We start from the raw sequence: 12,145 nt of genomic DNA, 5'->3' as shown, positions 1-12,145 counted from the left end.
CTTAAAACCTCAAGGCCAGCATTTGCTTCTAGTTTTCCTCTAGTGCTTCCCAGTTCAACAGAAGCCCTGCCCTTTCCACCTCCCTGGCTACCACCCTAGTGGCTGCTGGGGCCCCAGGGTCTGCCTATGTATCCTCTGATGCGGTGCCATCGACTGCTAGCTGACTCTCTGCCACAGGACAGCCAAGGGGTGGCTCAAAAACAGAATAACCATGTTATTCCCCAGTGTAAGATTTTAATAGCTTTCTAGTTCCCCTGCAGGTCATGTAGGCAGCCCTCATGAAGCTCTGGGACAATAATGTGCTGGCCGGTAAATATTTAACAAAAACAGTCCAGGGAAAAAGCCCTTACCTGTAGCATTTGCCAATTTCTGTGGTAAAAATACTCCCACTGTGGCTGATTTCCAGCCACCCACATGATGTCACTGAGTGCAGGACTGGCAAGAGATGCCTAGAATCGCAATGTTAGACAGCATCTCCCCTGTGCAGTACAATGGACACTAAATGACCAAGAGCAGAGATAAGAGGAAAATGTAGTCAAATAATTAGGATCTGATGAGTTTGGGGTACTTATTACACTTTATCGAATTTATTTAATTGAAAATTACTTAATGATGGCTTTGTTTAACATCCAGCTCTAAAAATAGCTGAAAATTTAACCGTCAGCTCTCACAAGCTAGCACAAGTCAACTGCAGTGCATAACTGCCTGTGACCAAGCTTGTCTCCATTTTGACTGGGGGTATAGCAAAGGGCTGTGGGTTTTGGAGTCCAGCCGAGTCAGCTTGCACGTGGACTCTTCTCTGTTTTCCAGTGACCAAGTCCAGCATGGTAAGTCTTGTCCTACTCTAGTTTCTTGAGCGGAATCTCAGGTCCTCCATAAAGTGGTCCTGTCTTGCAGTTCTCAGTTTCTTTCAACTTCAGGAGTCTGTCTACTCCCATATGTGTTTGTGATATAGTTGCAGCAGCCAGAGCCAGTCCCTGCCATGGCCTCTGCAGGGTACACAGGCCATGCCTTCCATGTGGCTCTGCTTTCCCTGACCACCCATCTCCTTGGCACCATCATTCTCACAGAGCTGGAAGGCAGAAGCTCTGTCCTGTAACCAGTGTGGTGGGGCGAGCTGGACAGCCTGTGGCCTGGGCTTTGTGTCTGCAACCCTCTTGCTGTGCTGAATGCACACTGTTGGATGTCACTTGATGGCTCCCTAGAAGACATTAGTGGAGTTAGACTTCTTCCTGCAGAGGAAAGTGTATTAGAAACAAAATCAAAGCCCAATCAAACAAAAGAAGCTCTGAGCTTGCACATCAGTCGTATTGTCTTCTGGGAATGCAGGAAGTTGGAAAAGTCCAGGAAGATTAATGAGTGAAAGAGAAGACAGAGGGAAGGAGAGGCCTGTCTCCCACCACGCCCATCTTTTTATGAGGTCAGGCTCTCAGAGAACTGCTGCTTTTGCTTATGGAATCAGAACAAGCCCTAGCGACCTTCACACCTACCTAAGGAGCTCAAATAGAGTCCACCCTCTGAATCGAGATCACTTCTTTTTCTCCCATGGAGGGGCTTGTGCACGCTTGGGAAAGCCATCCTCAGATTTGGATCCACACTGAAGTGAGTGCTAGCGGCACAATCCAGAGCCTGAGAACCTGGAGTACAGGCCATCCTGGACACCAGCATGGAGTCAGCTATCCGTGGAATTGAAATACAAAGCATCACACACCCAACATTTCATCTCTAATTTGTGCACCCTTTTCATTTGTGGAACCAGAGTGCAGATGGATTTGAAAAGCCCCTGGACTCTGGTAAAATGCCATTTGAAATTGTTACATGGTTTCCCATTAGGAGAAGTCCAAGGAATTGGTAAGACTTATGGTGGACATTGTACAGATCATTGCATAATAATTTTTCTTTGCAATTAATTAATCTTCATCTCTGATATTCACTTCAAATATGTGATGATAAAATGGGAAGGGACCCTTGCTTGGGCAAAAACAACAACATAGCTTTTCTTGAAGACTGCTTATAGCAATGGTACCAGCACAAGGTTTAATGTGAACAGACCTGGTCCTTGGGCCAGGATTCTGGGTCCGTGGTGTATTCCTCAGTCCTCCAGAAGGGCTTCTGACTACCCAGGAGAACTTGTAGGCCCTTTGCAATCTACCGAGACATTCTCCTGGCCCTCTGTATCTTGTCTGTTTGTCTGCCCACCAGTGTGAGCATTCCAGCACCCATGAGCGCTTCCCTGACCACCCCACTAGACGTGGCCATTTATCTTCTATGTTGCCCGAAAATCTCATCCATTTGCTATGGTTGCCCTTATCTCATTGTAATCATCATCATTGTCTCATTGTAACCACTAATATTTCTTTTTCTTTTCTTTCTTTCTTTTTTTTTTTTTTGAGACAGTCTCGCTCTGTCACCCAGGTTGGAGTGCAGTGGCGCAATCTCGGCTCACTGCAACCTCCGCCTCCTGTGTTCAGGCAATTCTCCTGCCTCAGCCTCCTGAGTAGCTGGGATTACAGGCACCCACCACCAAGCCCGGCTAATTTTTGTATTTTTTTTTTTTTTTTTGAGATGGATTCTTGCTCTGTCACCCTGGCTGGAGCACAGTGGCACAATCTTGGCTGACTGCAAGCTCTGTCCCCCGGGTTCACTCCGTTCTCCTGCCTCAGCCTCCCGAGTAGCTGGGACTACAGGTGCCTGCCACCACACCTGGCTAATTTTTTTTTTTTTTTGGTGTTTTTGTAGAGATGGGGTTTCACCATGTTGGCCAGGATGGTCTCAAACTCCTGACCTCAGGTGATCCACCTGCCTCAGCCTCCCAAAGTGCTGGGATTACATGTGCCGCTAATATTTCTGAACACTCACAAGATGCTAAGCACAGGGCTGAGCAGTTTCAGCTGTCTGTGTGCCTGACTCCCTCCGCCCCTGCTTCTGTGAGTTCCTGGGAGGCAGGAACCATGTTTAATACAACTCAGTCCCCTTTATCTGGTGGCTACCACAATGCTTGATTTACAGTAGGTGCCCCTAAAAATATTTGTTAAAGGAACTTGCATCAATTGATTTGTAACCATGTGTTTTATAAAATCAATCTCATTTCTATTTACTGCTTGAATAATGGCTTTGGTCCTTTGTCTTTTGAAAGAAGGCCCTTCTGTCCTCTGGAGGGCCGTGTTCCTATAATAAATGTAGTGCACTCACAGGACGCTTACTTAGGCCTGCAAGCTTAGCGCAGTTTCTTCTCCCTTCCCCCATGGGCTGAGACTGGAGGACTTCATGGCTGGGGCCAGAAGCTGTTTCCTGTGGAGCGGCCCCAGTGCTGATCTTGCTCCTGCTGCCACTGGGCATGCCACGGGGTGTGCCACGGGGTGTGCCACGGGGTGTGGGTGCTTCTGCTGCCCAGCTGGGGTCTCACATGCCTAGGGTGGTATACTTGGATAATCAAAGTTCAATATATGTACCCCATGACAGGGGCATGTCTTTGTTCCTGCTGTTATAACAAAATACCTTACACTGTGTAATCTATAAAGAACAGAAACTTATTTCTCACAGCTCTTCGAGGCTGGGAAGGTGAAGCTCAAGGCAGTGGAAGGTGAGGGCCTGGTCTCTTTGCTTCCAAGGTGACACCTTGAATGGTGACACCTTGAATGCTTCATCCTCACAGGACAGAGAATGGACTCCCGCAAGCCCTTTTATAGTGGTGCAGTGCTCATGACCTAAACATCTCCCAAAAGGTCCCACCTTCCAAACACTGCTGCACTGGGGATTAAGTTTCCAACACATGAATTTTGGAGGGGACATACTCAAACCATAGCAAGAGGTTTCCACGGTGATGTTGGAAATTGTGCAGACCCTCAGCTCTGACCTACCTAAGGGACTTGTCAGGACCACCTGAATGCAGGTCTATCTTGGGGCCAACAGGTCTGAAGCAGGAGTTTTAAACCCTAGTCTCCCTGTACTTCATTGCAAAAGAAAGTTGGAGAAAGTAGAAGTTAATGGGTGAGAGAGGACTTCAGGTGGCTTTTTTTCTCCCTAATCAATTGCTTCATAAAATGCATACATGATTGGAATTTCCTGCAGGAGAGGAGGGGGAGGGCAGACAGAGAGAGAGAGAGAGAGAGAGAGAGAACATCACCCTGTAGTCCCTGCCCCATTTTTCTGCTGCCCTCACAACACAACTCCTGAGTGAGTGGCCTGCATCTGCTGTCTCTCTGCTGTGTGGCGTAGGAAATCATTCCTTCCCCACCACCACTGGGGTGTAGAAATGCTATAATTATGTGGCTAATATAGTCAAAGTGTGTTGACTACCTGGATACTTTGGTGTGTAAGGTTGGGTTTTCTGAGTCATCCATAGCTGATGTTGGTATTTAGCAATTTAGAACAATTCTGCATTCACAGAACGTCTTTGGTCAGCCTGTCCTTGCCAGGCTTGGGGGACACAGAGGTGAAACAAATGACTGGACTTCCTGTGTCCGAGGAGTTTCTGATTTAGGAGCTCAGGACTAGAGGGAGGCAGGCACTGGATAGTGATCCGAGAATGCACTGCATAGACACTGCCTTCAGAGGATTCAGGGAGAGGCAAGGATAGAGCAGTGTCCATGTGGGCTCTGAAACCCATCCTCAGCAAGTCACCACATCTGACTCAATTCTGGATTTCAGAGCCTGTAGGATTGGAACATGGACCCCCTTCTGTCTTCACAGGCCAGGGCCACCCCTTCCCACTGAGTCACAGACCTCCATATGGTTCCTAGACCCATGATCCTCACTGAGAGGGCTTTTAAAAAACTGAGATACATACAGCACACAATTGTTAAACAAAAATTATAGGAGGCCATTGTTTTGGACTAAACTGCATTAGGCCCCAACAGGCCAGACTAAAAATCAAAATGGAGTCAGCCATGCTCAGAAAACTGAAACTGAGTCATTATCTGGGCTGAGAAATCAGATGAGATAACATCCACATTTCCCACACAGGTTCGTTTTCAATGTTCAGTTGGTGTAATGATGAAGTTCATGCCCTCAATCCTTATAAAATAGAGTAATCTGAAGCAACCTGGTGTTAATCAATCTGTTATTTTTCTGTTATTCTGTCCAGGTCCCACCTTATAAGAAAAGTAATGTTGAAATGAACAATATGCTTTTTGTTCTTTGTTTCCGCTTTTTTCAGCCCTTTCTCTGTCTACAAAACCAACTTCCCCTGCCCAGCTCATGGGAACACTTATTCTGTTGTACAGAATGAAGTGTTGCTTGATTCTAGAATCATAAGTAAAGCCAATTGAGATCTTATAGATTCAATGCCATCCCCATCAAGCTACCAATGACTTTCTTCACAGAATTGGAAAAAACTACTTTAAAGTTCATATGGAACCAAAAAAGAGCCCGCATCACCAAGTCAATCCTAAGCCAAAAGAACAAAGCTGGAGGCATCATGCTACCTGACTTCAAACTATATACTACAAGGCTACAGTAACCAAAACAGCATGGTACTGGTACCACAACAGAGACATAGATCAACAGAACAGAACAGAGCCCTCAGAAATAATGCCGCATATCTACAACTATCTTATCTTTGACAAACCTGACAAAAACAAGCAATGGGGAAAGGATTCCCTATTTAATAAATGGTGCTGGGAAAACTGGCTAGCCATATGTAGAAAGCTGAAACTGGATCCCTTCCTTACATCTTATACAAAAATTAATTCAGGATGGATTAAAGACTTACATGTTAGACCTAAAACCATTAAAATCCTACAAGAAAACCTAGGCAATACCATTCAGGACATAGGCATGGGCAAGGACTTCATGTCTAAGACACCAAAAGCAATGGCAACAAAAGCCAAAATTGACAAATGGGATCTAATTAAACTAAAGAGCTTCTGCACAGCAAAAGAAACTACCATCAGAGTGAACAGGCAACCTACAGAATGGGAGAAAATTTTTGCAACCTACTCATCTGACAAAGGGCTAATATCCAGAATCTACAATGAACTCAAACAAATTTACAAGAAAAAAACAAACAACCCCATCAAAAAGTGGGCGAAGGACATGAACAGACACTTCTCAAAAGAAGACATTTATGCAGCCAAAAAACACATGAAAAAATGCTCATCATCACTGGCCATCAGAGAAATGCAAATCAAAACCACAATGAGATACCATCTCACACCAGTTAGAATGGCCATCATTAAAAAGTCAGGAAACAACAGGTGCTGGAGAGGATATGGAGAAATAGGAACACTTTTCCACTGTTGGTGGGACTGTAAACTAGTTCAACCACTGTGGAAGTCAGTGTGGTGATTCCTCAGGGATCTAGAACTAGAAATACCATTTGAACCAGCCATCCCATTACTGGGTATATACCCAAAGGACTATAAATCATGCTGCTATAAAGACACATGCACACGTATGTTTATTGTGGCACTATTCACAATAGCAAAGACTTGGAACCAACCCAAATGTCCAACAACGATAGACTGGATTAAGAAAATGTGGCACATATACACCATGGAATACTATGCAGCCATAAAAAATGATGAGTTCATGTCCTTTGTAGGGACATGGATGAAACTGGAAAACATCATTCTCAGTAAACTATCGCAAGGACAAAAAACCAAACACCGCATGTTCTCACTCATAGGTGGGAATTGAACAATGAGAACTCATGGACACAGGAAGGGGAATATCACACTCCGGGGACTGTTGTGGGGTGGGGGTAGGGGGGAGGGACAGCATTAGGAGATATACCTAATGCTAAATGATGAGTTAATGGGTGCAGCAAACCAACACGGCACATGGATACATATGTAACAAACCTGCACATTGTGCACATGTACCCTAAAACCTAAAGTATAATAATAAAATTAAAAAAAAAGAGATCTTTATATCTGTTGTAATTTTGTCTTTTGACACAGTAACACGCATGATTTAAGCCTTCAGTTTGCAGAATTTTGATAATCATTTATACCTGTTTAACTACACTCAAAACAAAATGTGAAAATTGTCAGCCTCTAAGAAGCCCCTTTCTACCCCTTTCCAATCAGCCACCAACAACCATACTTTATTTCAGTCTCTGTGGATTAGTTTTGATGATTCTAGATTTATTATAAATGGAACCATAAAATATGTACCTTTTTGTGTCTGGCTTCTTAATTTTTTTAAATCTTCAAATATTTATTGAGTTCTTCTTTTAAGTTTTATTTTTCCATAAGTTATTGGGGTACAGGTGGTATTTGGTTACATGAGTAAGTTCTTTAGTGGAGATTTGTAAGAACCTGGTGCACCCATCACCTGAGCAGTATACACTGCACCATATCTGTTGTCTTTTATCCCTTGCCCCTCTCCTACTCTTCCCCCCAAGTCCCCAAAGTTCATTGTATCATTTCTTATGCCTTTGCGTCCTAATAGCTTAGCTCCCACATATCAGTGAGAACGTATGATGTTTGGGTTTTCATTCCTGAGTTACTTCTCTTAGAATAATAGTATCTAATCTCATCCAGGTCATTGCAAATGCTGTTAATTCATTCCTTTTTATGGCTGAGTAGTATTCCATCATATGTATATATATATATGTATATATAGATGTGTATATATATACATATATATGTATATATACGTGTGTATATATATATACACGTATATATACGTGTGTATATACACGTATATATATATACGTATATATATGTGTGTATATATATATACGTATATATATATATATATATACCAGAGATTCTTTATCCACTTGTTGATTGATGGGCATTTGGCTTGATTCCATGATTTTGCTTTTGTGAATTGTGCTGCTATAAACATGCATGTGCAAGTATCTTTTTCAAATAATGACTTCTTTTCCTCTGGGTAGAGACCCAGGAGTGGGATTGCTGGATCAGATTCACACATTCAGTAGTTCATTTCCTTTTATTAGACCACAATTCATTTAGCCATTCACCCATTGTTTCTAGGACTTTTTTGACTGTTATGAAGAAAATTGCTACAAACACTCAGGTACAATTCTCTTTTGTAGACACAGGCTTGTATTTCTTCAGGGGTGAATACACACAAGTGGGATTGCTGAGTCACAGGGCTGATGGACCTTTAGCTTGACAGAAACTAGGAGCTGTGCTCTGATGTGGGGGCGCCATCCTGCACTCCCACCGGTGGGGCAGGTGAGCCCCCTCTGGCTCTGATCCCGGCAGCACTGGTGGGCAGGAGCCGGCGTCTCATCCGGGACAGTGGGCTGTCTGACCACTTGTTTGGGTGCACACTTGTTTGGCACCCTTTGGCCTTTCACACCATCCTGGGTGTGCACAGCCTTCCTGCTGGGTGGATTTGGGATTTCTCAGGATGCTTATTTTACAGATACCAGTACCCTGAAGCTCACTGAGAGCCAATGCCTTGAGAGTCAGCCAGGTGAACCCAGCTCTGCCTGTGTGGCAAAATGAGAAATACATATTTGGTCTTTGAACCTATATCTGACAGAGAGCTCCTAAAACTCTTGGAATTTCCTGAGTGACAGGAGTGTTTTTTGTTTTTCATAATGAGCCCCTTGGACTATACCCAAGTTTATTCCAAGGAGTCAATACCTGGCAGGCCCCGAGACAGCCTCAGTATGGAGCTGGTTGCCAGAGGCACTGGCCACAGGATTAGAGGGTGGGAACTTGCAGCCTGTCTGCTGACCTTCCGGGAAGGAGGAGGATCTGGAGATGGAGTGCAATCACCAATGGCTGATGATTTAATCATGATGCCTACATAACAAAACTTCAGTAAAATATCGGAAGCAGGAGGCTAACGGAGCTTCAGGGCCGGGGGACACGTAGGTGCACCCAGAGAGGGTGTGAGAGCTCTGTGCACTGACTCCCCATCCAGCCTGTCTGGTGCCCCTCTTCCATTCATTTGTGTCTTTAGAATACGACTGTAATTATGAGGAGTGTCCTCCTGAGTTCTGTGAGTCATTCAAGTGCATTGTTAAACCTAAGGGGGAGTCATGGGCACCCCCAAATTTGTAGTTGGCCAGGCAGAAGTGTGGGTGTCCTGGGGATTGCATTTGCAGTTGGGTCTGAATGGGGGCAGTCTTGTGGGATGGAGCCTCACCATGTGGGGGCTGAGTAACTCTAGGTGTTCAGTGTCAGAATGGAATTGAATTGTTGGACATGCAGTTGGTGTCAGAGAATTGGTGTTGGAAAGATGTAATGGTGTTAGGAAAACCACATGGGCTCATTCTTAGCACCCTTCCACTGCCCATTGTTTTCTGTGCCCATTGTTTTCTGAGCTGCCCTTTGAATGATAGGACCTGCTTGTGTTGGGACAGAAGAGTGGCGAGAAAGACCTCCTCGGAGGCCTGGGGCATGTGCGATGCTCCAGTGAAAACAACAGAATCAGGGTGTGAGCAGGCATCTCCGTGGATTTGCCAGACGCAATTTACCAATCTTCTCAGCACAGACTCTTACAAAGACTGCATTCCTGACTATGTCACAGAGCCCAGGAGCGCAGGCAGAAAGCATAAACCGCCCGTGTGAGCAGAGGAAGGTGGCGTGGAGAAGTCGTGTGAGAACCCTTTAATGGACATGTAAATGGCATCAGTGAGGGAGATTAAATGGCAGTGGAGTGTTGCTTAGAGGCGTTTTATGCATTTTATGATGTTTTGTGCATTTGAAAATACTGGTAACAGGAAGAGAGGGACCCTATCACAATTCTGGTTTCTCATTATTTGTACATAATAAGCATATCCATTATCGTTATTTAGACCACTTGCTAGTCTGAATTTTTCCAGAAATGATGTTTTCCCAGAATGTCTAGGACTTCCTCTCTCATACTGAGTTGTTAAGCTTGGAGTCCGCTGCAGGTTAGAGTCTGAAGCCAACTTTATCATGAGGTGTCTCAGCCAGAATACTGAGCTGCTCATGGTCACCTGCCCAGGAAAGCAGCCAGGGAATTCCTGGGCATTGAGACCACATGGGAATGTGAGCATCTATTGCTAGAGAACCGTGCAGTGTGGGACAGGCAGTCCGAAGATTTTTGAAAGAAGCAGCTGCACACATTGTCTGTTTCTCCACTCATTGGCAGGTGGAAAGCTGATCCTGGAGAGGTAAAGTTGTTGGCTGGCCACAGGCAGAGGAGGGGGAACCCTCTCCCTTGGGCCTTTGTTGCTGTGCTGGGTGAAGGTTGTAAGAAGCCTTGCCCCTAGAAAGAGAGGACAGGAAGAGAGCAGTGATGCCTTAGGAAAAGAAAAAACTGCAAGTTACTGAGCACTGACCATGGGCCAGCCCCTATCAGTGCTTGATGGCAGCCACAGCCCTGAGGGACAAGGGCATGGAGCCTGGGTCCATGAAGTGAGCTCTCTAAGGTCGGAGGTGAAGCGAGGGGGCATGTGCAGTGTGAACTGGGGGCTCTGACTGCAAGTGCTGTCCATCCACCATCGGATCCAGGTGGCTGGGCGTACTCTCACTGTTCAGACGATGACTGGATTCGGGGGTCCTTTCTGGTGCCAGTGTTCCAGTGTTTGTCGGCAGCTCTGGCTTATGTTGGTCCCTTATCACCAAAGACCACTTCCCCTTTGCCCTTGTGGGGGATGTGAAGGGTGACCCTGAATCAGGCACTTCCACTTCCTCTGGTCTTTGCTGGAGCTCTGAAAAGGGGTGAACACTAAACACTACTATTCTGGGCTGATGGCGTTCAATCTGGCCTTCTGTGCACCTGGAGCATGGGCAGCTCACCTTGGTCTCGCTGATGGCACTGTTTTCCAGTGGCTGAAGGAGCAGGTGATGCTCTGTTTTGTTGCATGTTCTGTGCCTTCTGCAGACTCCCCTGGTCATGCTTGGGCCTGGGAGCGGCATGGTCACCCAGACAGGGCATGTCTCAGCCTGCCAGCCTTGGAAGGAAACATTCCCAACCCATCGGTGAGTCCTTGCCTCATCCTATGACCTTCCAGGTCCCAGGGCCCAGAGCATACCTGCTTCTCACAAGACTTTCCTCAGCTGGGATTTAAGTCTGAATTTCTTAAGAGGAAAGCAGCAGGTCCACAAGGACTCAGAGGCTACAGCAAGTGTCCAGTGAAGCTGTCACATGTGATTAAGAAGAGAAAGAAGCCTGTCCCATGTTCCAGGATAGATCGGTCTGGCTGCTCAAGGCAGCTACGCTGAGTAAAATGATATGACAATGCCCTATGTCTTGAAACTTCAGCTTCCTGCTCTCCAGCCTGGAGCCTCCACCCTGGTCTGAAGCTGTCCCTTCTATCCTAAGGCCTGCCGTGCTTTCAGAACCCATGGTCTGTCAGGCCTCCCGGTTCCTCATTCCCCCAGATGGAGGTGTGAGGGAGGGGCTCTTCCCACCTTCTGCAGACAGGCAGACTGAGGCTCGAGCATCCGTGGCTTGCTTTTGAGGACACAGGGGAGGTGGGGAGCCTAGCTGGAGCCAGGTCTTTAGATCACGGCTCTGGGCTCTCCGTCCACCTCACCCTGACTCCTCGTCCAGCCTCATTCCTGATTTCCCCATTAGACACCTGCTCTCTACCAGGAGACCAAGCAGGAAGGTTTCCTTAGCACCCTTGGGAAATATTCTGTTCTTGGGGTACATTTGGAGTGATTTCCAGAATGACACCATCCCCCACCTCCTGATATCCTCACCCAGGTGTCCCACAGGCGTGTCTGTCCTTCCCTGCTCAAAAGGGAACCCACCATCTCCCCCATCAACAGCTCTTCCCTTTGCTAGACCCCCACCTCTAACCCAACACCCTGATCAGAGCCTGCTGCTGAGCTTATCCACACACCTGCCTTCCAGTGGCCTCTCCTTCCTCCCAGCTCTCATCCCTCCCTTCTCTTCACTCTTGCCACTCCTCAGGCACTGATCGTTTCTTACCATGACTATTGAAACTATCTTGGACGGGTCCCCCGCTGTGGCATCCCCGCTCCACGTGGCCCTGGGTGCCTTGCCCTCTCTCACTCACAGTCTTAGGAACCTATTCTGGTAACGTGAGCGATGGGAGTGCACTGGAGTGTGTGAGTTTGCCGGTGGATTTGCAGAGGGCTGGCGAGCCAGGCCTGGAGCTGGCAGGCTTGAGGGGCTCCCTGGAAAATACGAACCCATCTCCCTCACTTCGCTGTGTCACACCAGGTGTCCACTAGAGTTGCCAACTGCGATAGTGTCCGGAGGCAAGGAGGTGGAG

The sequence above is a fragment of the Symphalangus syndactylus genome, chromosome 4 (assembly GCF_028878055.3).
Source record: "Symphalangus syndactylus isolate Jambi chromosome 4, NHGRI_mSymSyn1-v2.1_pri, whole genome shotgun sequence".
Taxonomy (NCBI): Eukaryota; Metazoa; Chordata; class Mammalia; order Primates; family Hylobatidae; genus Symphalangus; species Symphalangus syndactylus.
Note: the sequence above shows the minus strand (reverse complement) of the source record.